Genomic DNA, 16,789 nt, shown 5'->3' with positions numbered 1-16,789 from the left:
TTCTGAGAACAATGGAAGAGTTCCGAAGCATTTTTAAACTTCAGCAGAATTCTGAGAACAATGGAAGAGTTCCGAAGCATTTTTAAACTTCAGCGGAATTCCGAGAACAATGGAAGAGTTACAAAGCATTTTTAAACATCAGCGGAATTCCGAGAACAATGGAAGAGTTCTGAAGCATTTTTAAACGTCAGCGGAATTCTGAGAACAATGGAAGAGTTCCGAAGCATTTTTAAACTTCAGCAGAATTCCAAGAACAATGGAAGAGTTCCGAGGTATTTTTAAACTTCAGCGGAATTCTGAGAACAATGGAAGAGTTCCGAAGCATGTTTAAACTTCAGCAGAATTCCGAGAGCAATGGAAGAGTTCCAAAGCATTTTAAAAGTTCATCAGAATTCCGAGAACAATTGAAGAGTTCCGAAGCATTTTTAAACGTCAGCGGAATGCCGAGAACAATGCAAGATTTCCGAAGCATTTTTATATGTCAGCGGAATTCCGAGAACAATGGAAGAGTACCGAAGCATTTTTAAACGTCAGCGGAATTCTGAGAACAATGGAAGAGTTCCGAAGCATTTTTAAACTTCAGCAGAATTCCGAGAACAATGGAAGAGTTCCGAAGCATTTTTAAACGTCAGCAGAATTCCGAGAACAATGTAAGAGTTCTGAAGCATTTTTAAACTTCAGCAGAATTCCGAGAGCAATGTAAGAGTTCCAAAGCATTTTAAAAGTTCAGCAGAATTCCGAGAACAATTGAACAGTTCCGAAGCATTTTTAAACGTCAGCGGAATTGCGAGAACAATGGAAGAGTTCTAAAGCATTTTTAAACATCAGCGGAATTCCGAGAACAATGGAAGAGATCCGAAGCATTTTTAAACGTCAGCGGAATTCCGAGAACAATGGAAGAGTTCCGAAGCATTTTTAAACGTCAGCAGAATTCCGAGAACAATGGAAGAGTTCTGAAGCATTTTTAAACGTCAGCGGAATTTTGAAAACAATGGAAGATTTCCGTAGCATTTTTAAACGTCAGCGGAATTCTGAGAACAATGGAAGAGTTCCGAAGCATTTTTAAACATCAGCGGAATGTCGAGAACAATGCAAGATTTCCGAAGCATTTTTATATGTCAGCGGAATTCCGAGAACAATGGAAGAGTACCGAAGCATTTTTAAATGTCAGCGGAATTCTGAGAACAATGGAAGAGTTCCGAAGCATTTTTAAACTTCAGCGGAATTCCGAGAACAATGGAAGAGTTCCAAAGCATTTTAAAAGTTCAGCAGAATTCCGAGAACAATTGAACAGTTCCAAAGCATTTTTAAACGTCAGCGGAATTGCGAGAACAATGGAAGAGTTCTAAAGCATTTTTAAACATCAGCGGAATTCCGAGAACAATGGAAGAGTTCCGAAGCATTTTTAAACGTCAGCGGAATTCCGAGAACAATGGAAGAGTTCCGAAGCATTTTTAAACTTCAGCAGAATTCCGAGAACAATGGAAGTGTTTCGAAGCATTTTTAAACTTCAACGGAATTTCGTGAACAATGGAAGAGTTCCGAAGCATTTTTAAACGTCAGCAGAATTCCGAGAACAATGTAAGAGTTCTGAAGCATTTTTAAACTTCAACAGAATTCCGAGAGCAATGGAAGAGTTCCAAAGCATTTTAAAAGTTCAGCAGAATTCCGAGAACAATTGAACAGTTCCGAAGCATTTTTAAACGTCAGCGGAATTGCGAGAACAATGGAAGAGTTCTAAAGCATTTTTAAACATCAGCGGAATTCCGAGAACAAAGGAAGAGTTCCGAAGCATTTTTAAACGTCAGCGGAATTCCGAGAACAATGGAAGAGTTCCGAAGCATTTTTAAACGTCAGCGGAATTCCGAGAACAATGGAAGAGTTCTGAAGCATTTTTAAGAGTCAGCGGAATTTTGAAAACAATGGAAGATTTCCGAAGCATTTTTAAATGTCAGCGGAATTCTGAGAACAATGGAAGAGTTCCGAAGCATTTTTAAACTTCAGCAGAATTCCGAGAACAATGTAAGAGTTCCGAAGTATTTTTAAAAGTCAGCGGAATTTCGAGAACAATGGAAGAGTTGTGAAGCATTTTTAAACGTCAGCGGAATTCCGAGAACAATGGAAGAGTTCCGAAGCATTTTTGAACGTCAGCAGAATTCCGAGAACAATGGAAGAGTTCCGATGCATTTTTAAACGTCAGCAGATTTCTGAGAACAATGGAAGAGTTCCGAAGCATTTTTAAACGTCAGCGGAATTCCGAGAACAATGAAAGAGTTGCGAAGCATTATTAAACGTCAGCGGAATTCCGAGAACAATGGAAGAGTTCTGAAGCATTTTTAAACGTCAGCGGAATTTTGAAAACAATGGAAGATTTCCGTAGCATTTTTAAACGTCAGCGGAATTCTGAGAACAATGGAAGAGTTCCGAAGCATTTTTAAATGTCAGCGGAATTCTGAGAACAATGGAAGAGTACCGAAGCATTTTTAAATGTCAGCGGAATTCTGAGAACAATGGAAGAGTTCCGAAGCATTTTTAAACTTCAGCGGAATTCCGAGAACAATGGAAGAGTTCCAAAGCATTTTTAAATGTCAGCGGAATGCCGAGAACAATGCAAGATTTCCAAAGCATTTTTATATGTCAGCGGAATTCCGAGAACAATGGAAGAGTTCCGAAGCATTTTTAAACGTCAGCAGAATTCCGAGAACAATGGAAGAGTACCGAAGCATTTTAAAACTTCAGCAGAATTCCAAGAACAATGGAAGAGTTCCGAAGCATTTTTAAATGTCAGCGGAATTCCGAGAACAATGGAAGAGTTCCGAAGCATTTTTAAACGTCAGCGGAATTCCGAGAACCATGGAAGAGTTCTGAAGCATTTTTAAGAGTCAGCGGAATTTTGAAAACAATGGAAGATTTCCGTAGCATTTTTAAACGTCAGCGGAATTCTGAGAACAATGGAAGAGTTCCGAAGCATTTTTAAACATCAGCGGAATGTCGAGAACAATGCAAGATTTCCGAAGCATTTTTATATGTCAGCGGAATTCCGAGAACAATGGAAGAGTACCGAAGCATTTTTAAATGTCAGCGGAATTCTGAGAACAATGGAAGAGTTCCGAAGCATTTTTAAACTTCAGCGGAATTCCGAGAACAATGGAAGAGTTCCAAAGCATTTTAAAAGTTCAGCAGAATTCCGAGAACAATTGAACAGTTCCAAAGCATTTTTAAACGTCAGCGGAATTGCGAGAACAATGGAAGAGTTCTAAAGCATTTTTAAACATCAGCGGAATTCCGAGAACAATGGAAGAGTTCCGAAGCATTTTTAAACGTCAGCGGAATTCCGAGAACAATGGAAGAGTTCCGAAGCATTTTTAAACTTCAGCAGAATTCCGAGAACAATGGAAGTGTTTCGAAGCATTTTTAAACTTCAACGGAATTTCGTGAACAATGGAAGAGTTCCGAAGCATTTTTAAACGTCAGCAGAATTCCGAGAACAATGTAAGAGTTCTGAAGCATTTTTAAACTTCAACAGAATTCCGAGAGCAATGGAAGAGTTCCAAAGCATTTTAAAAGTTCAGCAGAATTCCGAGAACAATTGAACAGTTCCGAAGCATTTTTAAACGTCAGCGGAATTGCGAGAACAATGGAAGAGTTCTAAAGCATTTTTAAACATCAGCGGAATTCCGAGAACAATGGAAGAGTTCCGAAGCATTTTTAAACGTCAGCGGAATTCCGAGAACAATGGAAGAGTTCCGAAGCATTTTTAAACGTCAGCGGAATTCCGAGAACAATGGAAGAGTTCTGAAGCATTTTTAAGAGTCAGCGGAATTTTGAAAACAATGGAAGATTTCCGAAGCATTTTTAAATGTCAGCGGAATTCTGAGAACAATGGAAGAGTTCCGAAGCATTTTTAAACTTCAGCAGAATTCCGAGAACAATGTAAGAGTTCCGAAGTATTTTTAAAAGTCAGCGGAATTTCGAGAACAATGGAAGAGTTGTGAAGCATTTTTAAACGTCAGCGGAATTCCGAGAACAATGGAAGAGTTCCGAAGCATTTTTGAACGTCAGCAGAATTCCGAGAACAATGGAAGAGTTCCGATGCATTTTTAAACGTCAGCAGATTTCTGAGAACAATGGAAGAGTTCCGAAGCATTTTTAAACGTCAGCGGAATTCCGAGAACAATGAAAGAGTTGCGAAGCATTATTAAACGTCAGCGGAATTCCGAGAACAATGGAAGAGTTCTGAAGCATTTTTAAACGTCAGCGGAATTTTGAAAACAATGGAAGATTTCCGTAGCATTTTTAAACGTCAGCGGAATTCTGAGAACAATGGAAGAGTTCCGAAGCATTTTTAAATGTCAGCGGAATTCTGAGAACAATGGAAGAGTACCGAAGCATTTTTAAATGTCAGCGGAATTCTGAGAACAATGGAAGAGTTCCGAAGCATTTTTAAACTTCAGCGGAATTCCGAGAACAATGGAAGAGTTCCAAAGCATTTTTAAACGTCAGCGGAATGCCGAGAACAATGCAAGATTTCCAAAGCATTTTTATATGTCAGCGGAATTCCGAGAACAATGGAAGAGTTCCGAAGCATTTTTAAACGTCAGCAGAATTCCGAGAACAATGGAAGAGTACCGAAGCATTTTAAAACTTCAGCAGAATTCCAAGAACAATGGAAGAGTTCCGAAGCATTTTTAAATGTCAGCGGAATTCCGAGAACAATGGAAGAGTTCCGAAGCATTTTTAAACGTCAGCGGAATTCCGAGAACCATGGAAGAGTTCTGAAGCATTTTTAAGAGTCAGCGGAATTTTGAAAACAATGGAAGATTTCCGAAGCATTTTTAAATGTCAGCGGAATTCTGAGAACAATGGAAGAGTTCCGAAGCATTTTTAAACTTCAGCAGAATTCCGAGAACAATGGAAGGGTTCCGAAGCATTTTTAAACTTCAGCGGAATTTGGAGAACAATGGAAGAGTTCCGAAGTATTTTTAAAAGTCAGCGGAATTTCGAGAACAATGGAAGAGTTGTGAAGCATTTTTGAACGTCAGCAGAATTCCGAGAACAATGGAAGAGTTCCGATGCATTTTTAAACGTCAGCAGAATTCTGAGAACAATGGAAGAGTTCCGATGCATTTTTAAACGTCAGCGGAATTCCGAGAACAATGGAAGAGTTCCGAAGCATTTTTAAACTTCAGTGGAATTCCGAGAACAATGGAAGAGTTCCGAAGAATTTTAAAACGTCAGCGGAATTCCGAGAACAATGGAAGAGTTCCGAAGCATTTTTAAACTTCAGCGGAATTACGAGAACAATGGAAGAGTTCCGAAGCATTTTTAAACATGAGCAGAATTACGAGAACAATGGAATAGATTTTAAGCATTTTTAAACTTCAGCGGAATTCCGAGAACAATAGAATAGTTCCGAAGCATTTTTAAACTTCACCCGAATTCCGAGAGCAATGGAAGAGTTCCATAGCATTTTAAAAGTTCAGCAGAATTCCGAGAACAATTGAAGAGTTCCGAAGCATTTTTAAACGTCAGCGGAATGCCGAGAACAATGGAAGATTTCCGTAGCATTTTTAAACGTCAGCGGAATTCTGAGAACAATGGAAGAGTTCCGAAGCATTTTTAAACTTCAGTGGAATTCCGAGAACAATGCAAGATTTCCGAAGCATTTTTATATGTCAGCGGAATTCCGAGAACAATGGAAGAGTACCGAAGCATTTTTAAATGTCAGCAGAATTCCGAGAACAATGGAAGAGTTCCGAAGCATTTTTAAACTTCAGCGGAATTCCGAGAACAATGGAAGAGTTCCAAAGCATTTTTAAACGTCAGCGGAATTCCGAGAACAATGGAAGAGTTCTGAAGCATTTTTAAACGTCAGCGGAATTTTGAAAACAATGTAAGATTTCCGAAGCATTTTTAAACTTCAGCGGAATTCCGAGAAAAATGGAAGAGTTCCAAAGCATTTTAAAAGTTCAGCAGAATTCCGAGAACAATTGAAGAGTTCCGAAGCATTTTTAAACGTCAGCGGAATGCCGAGAACAATGCAAGATTTCCGAAGCATTTTTATATGTCAGCGGAATTCCGAGAACAATGGAAGAGTTCCGAAGCATTTTTAAACGTCAGCAGAATTCCGAGAACAATGGAAGAGTACCGAAGCATTTTAAAACTTCAGCAGAATTCCAAGAACAATGGAAGAGTTCCGAAGCATTTTTAAATGTCAGCGGAATTCCGAGAACAATGGAAAAGTTCCGAAGCATTTTTAAACGTCAGCGGAATTCCGAGAACAATGGAAGAGTCCTGAAGCATTTTTAAGAGTCAGCGGAATTTTGAAAACAATGGAAGATTTCCGAAGCATTTTTAAATGTCAGCGGAATTCTGAGAACAATGGAAGAGTTCCGAAGCATTTTTAAACTTCAGCAGAATTCCGAGAACAATGGAAGGGTTCCGAAGCATTTTTAAACTTCAGCGGAATTTGGAGAACAATGGAAGAGTTCCGAAGTATTTTTAAAAGTCAGCGGAATTTCGAGAACAATGGAAGAGTTGTGAAGCATTTTTAAACGTCAGCGGAATTCCGAGAACAATGGAAGAGTTCCGAAGCATTTTTAAACGTCAGCAGAATTCCGAGAACAATGGAAGAGTTCCCATGCATTTTTAAAAGTCAGCAGAATTCTGAGAACAATGGAAGAGTTCCGAAGCATTTTTAAACTTCAGCGGAATTCCGAGAACAATGGAAGAGTTACAAAGCATTTTTAAACATCAGCGTAATTCCGAGAACAATGGAAGAGTTCTGAAGCATTTTTAAACGTCAGCGGAATTCTGAGAACAATGGAAGAGTTCCGAAGCATTTTTAAACTTCAGCAGAATTCCAAGAACAATGGAAGAGTTCCGAGGTATTTTTAAACTTCAGCGGAATTCTGAGAACAATGGAAGAGTTCCGAAGCATGTTTAAACTTCAGCAGAATTCCGAGAGCAATGGAAGAGTTCCAAAGCATTTTAAAAGTTCATCAGAATTCCGAGAACAATTGAAGAGTTCCGAAGCATTTTTAAACGTCAGCGGAATGCCGAGAACAATGCAAGATTTCCGAAGCATTTTTATATGTCAGCGGAATTCCGAGAACAATGGAAGAGTACCGAAGCATTTTTAAACGTCAGCGGAATTCTGAGAACAATGGAAGAGTTCCGAAGCATTTTTAAACTTCAGCAGAATTCTGAGAACAATGGAAGAGTTCCGAAGCATTTTTAAACTTCAGCGGAATTCCGAGAACAATGGAAGAGTTACAAAGCATTTTTAAACATCAGCGGAATTCCGAGAACAATGGAAGAGTTCTGAAGCATTTTTAAACGTCAGCGGAATTCTGAGAACAATGGAAGAGTTCCGAAGCATTTTTAAACTTCAGCAGAATTCCAAGAACAATGGAAGAGTTCCGAGGTATTTTTAAACTTCAGCGGAATTCTGAGAACAATGGAAGAGTTCCGAAGCATGTTTAAACTTCAGCAGAATTCCGAGAGCAATGGAAGAGTTCCAAAGCATTTTAAAAGTTCATCAGAATTCCGAGAACAATTGAAGAGTTCCGAAGCATTTTTAAACGTCAGCGGAATGCCGAGAACAATGCAAGATTTCCGAAGCATTTTTATATGTCAGCGGAATTCCGAGAACAATGGAAGAGTACCGAAGCATTTTTAAACGTCAGCGGAATTCTGAGAACAATGGAAGAGTTCCGAAGCATTTTTAAACTTCAGCAGAATTCCGAGAACAATGGAAGAGTTCCGAAGCATTTTTAAACGTCAGCAGAATTCCGAGAACAATGTAAGAGTTCTGAAGCATTTTTAAACTTCAGCAGAATTCCGAGAGCAATGGAAGAGTTCCAAAGCATTTTAAAAGTTCAGCAGAATTCCGAGAACAATTGAACAGTTCCGAAGCATTTTTAAACGTCAGCGGAATTGCGAGAACAATGGAAGAGTTCTAAAGCATTTTTAAACATCAGCGGAATTCCGAGAGCAATGGAAGAGATCCGAAGCATTTTTAAACGTCAGCGGAATTCCGAGAACAATGGAAGAGTTCCGAAGCATTTTTAAACGTCAGCAGAATTCCGAGAACAATGGAAGAGTTCTGAAGCATTTTTAAACGTCAGCGGAATTTTGAAAACAATGGAAGATTTCCGTAGCATTTTTAAACGTCAGCGGAATTCTGAGAACAATGGAAGAGTTCCGAAGCATTTTTAAACATCAGCGGAATGTCGAGAACAATGCAAGATTTCCGAAGCATTTTTATATGTCAGCGGAATTCCGAGAACAATGGAAGAGTACCGAAGCATTTTTAAATGTCAGCGGAATTCTGAGAACAATGGAAGAGTTCCGAAGCATTTTTAAACTTCAGCGGAATTCCGAGAACAATGGAAGAGTTCCAAAGCATTTTAAAAGTTCAGCAGAATTCCGAGAACAATTGAACAGTTCCAAAGCATTTTTAAACGTCAGCGGAATTGCGAGAACAATGGAAGAGTTCTAAAGCATTTTTAAACATCAGCGGAATTCCGAGAACAATGGAAGAGTTCCGAAGCATTTTTAAACGTCAGCGGAATTCCGAGAACAATGGAAGAGTTCCGAAGCATTTTTAAACTTCAGCAGAATTCCGAGAACAATGGAAGTGTTTCGAAGCATTTTTAAACTTCAACGGAATTTCGAGAACAATGGAAGAGTTCTGAAGCATTTTTAAACGTCAGCAGAATTCCGAGAACAATGTAAGAGTTCTGAAGCATTTTTAAACTTCAACAGAATTCCGAGAGCAATGGAAGAGTTCCAAAGCATTTTAAAAGTTCAGCAGAATTCCGAGAACAATTGAACAGTTCCGAAGCATTTTTAAACGTCAGCGGAATTGCGAGAACAATGGAAGAGTTCTAAAGCATTTTTAAACATCAGCGGAATTCCGAGAACAATGGAAGAGTTCCGAAGCATTTTTAAACGTCAGCGGAATTCCGAGAACAATGGAAGAGTTCCGAAGCATTTTTAAACGTCAGCGGAATTCCGAGAACAATGGAAGAGTTCTGAAGCATTTTTAAGAGTCAGCGGAATTTTGAAAACAATGGAAGATTTCCGAAGCATTTTTAAATGTCAGCGGAATTCTGAGAACAATGGAAGAGTTCCGAAGCATTTTTAAACTTCAGCAGAATTCCGAGAACAATGTAAGAGTTCCGAAGTATTTTTAAAAGTCAGCGGAATTTCGAGAACAATGGAAGAGTTGTGAAGCATTTTTAAACGTCAGCGGAATTCCGAGAACAATGGAAGAGTTCCGAAGCATTTTTGAACGTCAGCAGAATTCCGAGAACAATGGAAGAGTTCCGATGCATTTTTAAACGTCAGCAGATTTCTGAGAACAATGGAAGAGTTCCGAAGCATTTTTAAACGTCAGCGGAATTCCGAGAACAATGAAAGAGTTGCGAAGCATTATTAAACGTCAGCGGAATTCCGAGAACAATGGAAGAGTTCTGAAGCATTTTTAAACGTCAGCGGAATTTTGAAAACAATGGAAGATTTCCGTAGCATTTTTAAACGTCAGCGGAATTCTGAGAACAATGGAAGAGTTCCGAAGCATTTTTAAATGTCAGCGGAATTCTGAGAACAATGGAAGAGTACCGAAGCATTTTTAAATGTCAGCGGAATTCTGAGAACAATGGAAGAGTTCTGAAGCATTTTTAAACTTCAGCGGAATTCCGAGAACAATGGAAGAGTTCCAAAGCATTTTTAAACGTCAGCGGAATTCCGAGAACAATGGAAGAGTTCTGAAGCATTTTTAAACGTCAGCGGAATTTTGAAAACAATGTAAGATTTCCGAAGCATTTTTAAACTTCATCGGAATTCCGAGAACAATGGAAGAGTTCCAAAGCATTTTAAAAGTTCAGCAGAATTCCGAGAACAATTGAAGAGTTCCGAAGCATTTTTAAACGTCAGCGGAATGCCGAGAACAATGCAAGATTTCCAAAGCATTTTTATATGTCAGCGGAATTCCGAGAACAATGGAAGAGTTCCGAAGCATTTTTAAACGTCAGCAGAATTCCGAGAACAATGGAAGAGTACCGAAGCATTTTAAAACTTCAGCAGAATTCCAAGAACAATGGAAGAGTTCCGAAGCATTTTTAAATGTCAGCGGAATTCCGAGAACAATGGAAGAGTTCCGAAGCATTTTTAAACGTCAGCGGAATTCCGAGAACCATGGAAGAGTTCTGAAGCATTTTTAAGAGTCAGCGGAATTTTGAAAACAATGGAAGATTTCCGAAGCATTTTTAAATGTCAGCGGAATTCTGAGAACAATGGAAGAGTTCCGAAGCATTTTTAAACTTCAGCAGAATTCCGAGAACAATTGAAGAGTTCCGAAGCATTTTTAAACGTCAGCGGAATGCCGAGAACAATGCAAGATTTCCAAAGCATTTTTATATGTCAGCGGAATTCCGAGAACAATGGAAGAGTTCCGAAGCATTTTTAAACGTCAGCAGAATTCCGAGAACAATGGAAGAGTACCGAAGCATTTTAAAACTTCAGCAGAATTCCAAGAACAATGGAAGAGTTCCGAAGCATTTTTAAATGTCAGCGGAATTCCGAGAACAATGGAAGAGTTCCGAAGCATTTTTAAACGTCAGCGGAATTCCGAGAACCATGGAAGAGTTCTGAAGCATTTTTAAGAGTCAGCGGAATTTTGAAAACAATGGAAGATTTCCGAAGCATTTTTAAATGTCAGCGGAATTCTGAGAACAATGGAAGAGTTCCGAAGCATTTTTAAACTTCAGCAGAATTCCGAGAACAATGGAAGGGTTCCGAAGCATTTTTAAACTTCAGCGGAATTTGGAGAACAATGGAAGAGTTCCGAAGTATTTTTAAAAGTCAGCGGAATTTCGAGAACAATGGAAGAGTTGTGAAGCATTTTTGAACGTCAGCAGAATTCCGAGAACAATGGAAGAGTTCCGATGCATTTTTAAACGTCAGCAGAATTCTGAGAACAATGGAAGAGTTCCGATGCATTTTTAAACGTCAGCGGAATTCCGAGAACAATGGAAGAGTTCTGAAGCATTTTTAAACATCAGCGGAATGTCGAGAACAATGCAAGATTTCCGAAGCATTTTTATATGTCAGCGGAATTCCGAGAACAATGGAAGAGTACCGAAGCATTTTTAAATGTCAGCAGAATTCTGAGAACAATGGAAGAGTTCCGAAGCATTTTTAAACTTCAGCGGAATTCCGAGAACAATGGAAGAGTTCCAAAGCATTTTTAAACGTCAGCGGAATTCTGAGAACAATGGAAGAGTTCCGAAGCATTTTTAAGCATCAGCGGAATGTCGAGAACAATGCAAGATTTCCGAAGCATTTTTATATGTCAGCGGAATTCCGAGAACAATGGAAGAGTTCCAAAGCATTTTTAAACGTCAGCGGAATTCCGAGAACAATGGAAGAGTTCCGAAGCATTTTTAAACGTCAGCAGAATGCCGAGAACAATGCAAGATTTCCAAAGCATTTTTATATGTCAGCGGAATTCCGAGAACAATGGAAGAGTTCCGAAGCATTTTTAAACGTCAGCAGAATTCCGAGAACAATGGAAGAGTACCGAAGCATTTTAAAACTTCAGCAGAATTCCAAGAACAATGGAAGAGTTCCGAAGCATTTTTAAATGTCAGCGGAATTCCGAGAACAATGGAAGAGTTCCGAAGCATTTTTAAACGTCAGCGGAATTCCGAGAACCATGGAAGAGTTCTGAAGCATTTTTAAGAGTCAGCGGAATTTTGAAAACAATGGAAGATTTCCGAAGCATTTTTAAATGTCAGCGGAATTCTGAGAACAATGGAAGAGTTCCGAAGCATTTTTAAACTTCAGCAGAATTCCGAGAACAATGGAAGGGTTCCGAAGCATTTTTAAACTTCAGCGGAAGTTGGAGAACAATGGAAGAGTTCCGAAGTATTTTTAAAAGTCAGCGGAATTTCGAGAGCAATGGAAGAGTTGTGAAACATTTTTGAACGTCAGCAGAATTCCGAGAACAATGGAAGAGTTCCGATGCATTTTTAAACGTCAGCAGAATTCTGAGAACAATGGAAGAGTTCCGATGCATTTTTAAACGTCAGCGGAATTCCGAGAACAATGGAAGAGTTCTGAAGCATTTTTAAACATCAGCGGAATGTCGAGAACAATGCAAGATTTCCGAAGCATTTTTATATGTCAGCGGAATTCCGAGAACAATGGAAGAGTACCGAAGCATTTTTAAATGTCAGCAGAATTCTGAGAACAATGGAAGAGTTCCGAAGCATTTTTAAACTTCAGCAGAATTCCGAGAACAATGGAAGAGTTCCAAAGCATTTTTAAACGTCAGCGGAATTCTGAGAACAATGGAAGAGTTCCAAAGCATTTTTAAACATCAGCGGAATTCCGAGAACAATGGAAGAGTTCTGAAGCATTTTTAAACGTCAGCGGAATTTTGAAAAGAATGGAAGATTTCCGAAGCATTTTTAAACGTCAGCGGAATTCTGAGAACAATTGAAGAGTTCCGAAGCATTTTTAAACTTCAGCAGAATTCCGAGAACAATGGAAGAGTTCCGAAGTATTTTTAAACTTCAGCGGAATTCTGAGAACAATGGAAGAGTTCCGAAGCATGTTTAAACTTCAGCAGAAATCCGAGAGCAATGGAAGAGTTCCAAAGCATTTTAAAAGTTCATCAGAATTCCGAGAACAATTGAAGAGTTCCGAAGCATTTTTAAACGTCAGCGGAATGCCGAGAACAATGCAAGATTTCCGAAGCATTTTTATATGTCAGCGGAATTCCGAGAACAATGGAAGAGTACCGAAGCATTTTTAAACATCAGCGGAATTCTGAGAACAATGGAAGAGTTCCGAAGCATTTTTAAACTTCAGCAGAATTCCGAGAACAATGGAAGAGTTCCGAAGCATTTTTAAACTTCAACGGAATTTCGAGAACAATGGAAGAGTTCTGAAGCATTTTTAAGAGTCAGCGGAATTTTGAAAACAATGGAAGATTTCCGAAGCATTTTTAAATGTCAGCGGAATTCTGAGAACAATGGAAGAGTTCCGAAGCATTTTTAAACTTCAGCAGAATTCCGAGAACAATGGAAGGGTTCCGAAGCATTTTTAAACTTCAGCGGAATTTGGAGAACAATGGAAGAGTTCCGAAGTATTTTTAAAAGTCAGCGGAATTTCGAGAACAATGGAAGAGTTGTGAAGCATTTTTAAACGTCAGCGGAATTCCGAGAACAATGGAAGAGTTCTGAAGCATTTTTAAACTTCAGCAGAATTCCGAGAGCAATGGAAGAGTTCCAAAGCATTTTAAAAGTTCAGCAGAATTCCGAGAACAATTGAACAGTTCCAAAGCATTTTTAAACGTCAGCGGAATTGCGAGAACAATGGAAGAGTTCTAAAGCATTTTTAAACATCAGCGGAATTCCGAGAACAATGGAAGAGTTCCGAAGCATTTTTAAACGTCAGCGGAATTCCGAGAACAATGGAAGAGTTCCGAAGCATTTTTAAACTTCAGCAGAATTCCGAGAACAATGGAAGAGTTTCGAAGCATTTTTAAACTTCAACGGAATTTCGAGAACAATGGAAGAGTTCCGAAGCATTTTTAAACTTCAGCAGAATTCCGAGAGCAATGGAAGAGTTCCAAAGCATTTTAAAAGTTCAGCAGAATTCCGAGAACAATTGAACAATTCCGAAGCATTTTTAAACGTCAGCGGAATTGCGAGAACAATGGAAGAGTTCTAAAGCATTTTTAAACATCAGCGGAATTCCGAGAACAATGGAAGAGTTCCGAAGCATTTTTAAACGTCAGCGGAATTCCGAGAACAATGGAAGAGTTCCGAAGCATTTTTAAACGCCAGCGGAATTCCGAGAACAATGGAAGAGTACCGAAGCATTTTTAAACGTCAGCGGAATTCTGAGAACAATGGAAGAGTTCCGAAGCATTTTTAAACTTCAGCAGAATTCCAAGAACAATGGAAGAGTTCCAAAGCATTTTTAAACGTCAGCGGAATTCCGAGAACAATGGAAGAGTTCTGAAGCATTTTTAAACGTCAGCGGAATTTTGAAAACAATGGAAGATTTCCGAAGCATTTTTAAACGTCAGCGGAATTCTGAGAACAATGGAAGAGTTCCGAAGCATTTTTAAACTTCAGCAGATTTCCGAGAATAATGGAAGAGTTCCAAAGCATTTTTAAACGTCAGCGGAATTCCGAGAACAATGGAAGAGTTCTGAAGCATTTTTAAACGTCAGCGGAATTTTGAAAACTATGGAAGATTTCCGAAGCATTTTTAAACGTCAGCGGAATTCTGAGAACAATGGAAGAGTTCCGAAGCATTTTTAAACGTCAGCGGAATGCCGAGAACAATGCAAGATTTCCGAAGCATTTTTATATGTCAGCGGAATTCCGAGAACAATGGAAGAGTACCGAAGCATTTTAAAACGTCAGCGGAATTCCGAGAACAATGGAAGAGTTCTGAAGCATTTTTAAACGTCAGCGGAATTTTGAAAACAATGGAAGATTTCCGAAGCATTTTTAAACGTCAGCGGAATTCTGAGAACAATGGAAGAGTTCCGAAGCATTTTTAAACTACAGCAGAATTCCGAGAACAATGGAAGAGTTCTGAAGCATTTTTAAACTTCAGCAGAATTCCGAGAGCAATGGAAGAGTTCCAAAGCATTTTAAAAGTTCGGCAGAATTCCGAGAACAATTGAAGAGTTCCGAAGCATTTTTAAACGTCAGCGGAATGCCGAGAACAATGCAAGATTTCCGAAGCATTTTTATATGTCAGCGGAATTCCGAGAACAAAGGAAGAGTACCGAAGCATTTTTAAACTTCAGCAGAATTCCGAGAGCAATGGAAGAGTTCCGAAGCATTTTTAAACTTCAGCGGAATTCCGAGTACAATGTAAGAGATTTTAAGCATTTTTAAACTTCAGCGGAATTCCGAGAACAATAGAAGAGTTCCGAAGCATTTTTAAAATTCACACGAATTCCGAGAATAATGGAAGAGTTCAGATGAATTTTTAGACTTCAGCAGAATTCCTAGAACAATGGAAGAGGTCCGAAGCATTTTTAAACTTCAGCGGAATTCCGAGAACAATGGAAGAGTTCCGAAGCATTTTTAAACGTCAGCAGAATTCTGAGAACAATGGAAGAGTTCCGAAGCATTTTTAAACTTCAGCAGAATTCCGAGAACAACGGAAGGGTTCCAAAGCATTTTTAAACTTCAGCGGAATTTGGAGAACAATGGAAGAGTTTCGAAGTATTTTTAAAAGTCAGCGGAATTCCGAGAACAATGGAAGAGTTGTGAAGCATTTTTAAACGTCAGCGGAATTCCGAGAACAATGGAAGAGTTCCGAAGCATTTTTAAACTTCAGCAGAATTTGGAGAACAATGGAAGAGTTTCGAAGTATTTTTAAAAGTCAGCGGAATTCCGAGAACAATGGAAGAGTTCTGAAGCATTTTTAAACGTCAGCGGAATTTTGAAAACAATGGAAGATTTCCGAAGCATTTTTAAACGTCAGCGGAATTCTGAGAACAATGGAAGAGTTCCGAAGCATTTTTAAACTACAGCAGAATTCCGAGAACAATGGAAGAGTTCTGAAGCATTTTTAAACTTCAGCAGAATTCCGAGAGCAATGGAAGAGTTCCAAAGCATTTTAAAAGTTCGGCAGAATTCCGAGAACAATTGAAAAGTTCCGAAGCATTTTTAAACGTCAGCGGAATGCCGAGAACAATGCAAGATTTCCGAAGCATTTTTATATGTCAGCGGAATTCCGAGAACAAAGGAAGAGTACCGAAGCATTTTTAAACGTCAGCAGAATTCCGAGAACAATGTAAGAGTTCTGAAGCATTTTTAAACTTCAGCAGAATTCCGAGAGCAATGGAAGAGTTCCGAAGCATTTTTAAACTTCAGCGGATTTCCGAGTACAATGTAAGAGATTTTAAGCATTTTTAAACTTCAGCGGAATTCCGAGAACAATAGAAGAGTTCCGAAGCATTTTTAAAATTCACACGAATTCCGAGAATAATGGAAGAGTTCAGATGAATTTTTAAACTTCAGCAGAATTCCTAGAACAATGGAAGAGGTCCGAAGCATTTTTAAACTTCAGCGGAATTCTGAGAACAATGGAAGAGTTCCGAAACATTTTTAAACTTCAGCAGAATTCCGAGAACAATGGAAGGGTTCCGAAGCATTTTTAAACTTCAGCGGAATTTGGAGAACAATGGAAGAGTTTCGAAGTATTTTTAAAAGTCAGCGGAGTTCCGAGAACAATGGAAGAGTTGTGAAGCATTTTTAAACGTCAGCGGAATTCCGAGAACAATGGAAGAGTTCCGAAACATTTTTAAACGTCAACAGAATTCCGAGAACAATGGAAGAGTTCCGAAGCATTTTTAAACGTCAGCAGAATTGCGAGAGCAATGGAAGAGTTCCAAAGCATTTTAAAAGTTCAGCAGAATTCCGAAAACAATTGAAGAGTTCCGAAGCATTTTTAAACGTCAGCGGAATGCCGAGAACAATGCAAGATTTCCGAAGCATTTTTATATGTCAGCGGAATTCCGAGAACAATGGAAGAGTTCCGAAGCATTTTTAAACTTCAGCAGAATTCCGAGAACAATGGAAGAGTTTAGAAGCATTTTTAAACTTCAACAGAATTCCGAGAACAATGGATGAGTTACGAAGCATGTTTAAACATCAGCGGAATTCCGAGAACAATGGAAGAGTTCTGAAGCATTTTTAAACTTCAGCAGAATTCCCAGAACAATGGAAGAGTTCCGAAGCAT

The sequence above is a fragment of the Phyllobates terribilis genome, unplaced genomic scaffold, assembly GCF_046119375.1.
Source record: "Phyllobates terribilis strain yellow unplaced genomic scaffold, ASM4611937v1 Scaffold_22__1_contigs__length_20350403, whole genome shotgun sequence".
Classification (NCBI taxonomy): domain Eukaryota; kingdom Metazoa; phylum Chordata; class Amphibia; order Anura; family Dendrobatidae; genus Phyllobates; species Phyllobates terribilis.
The sequence above is the reverse complement of the archived record's forward strand: the minus strand, read 5'-3'. Positions refer to the sequence as shown.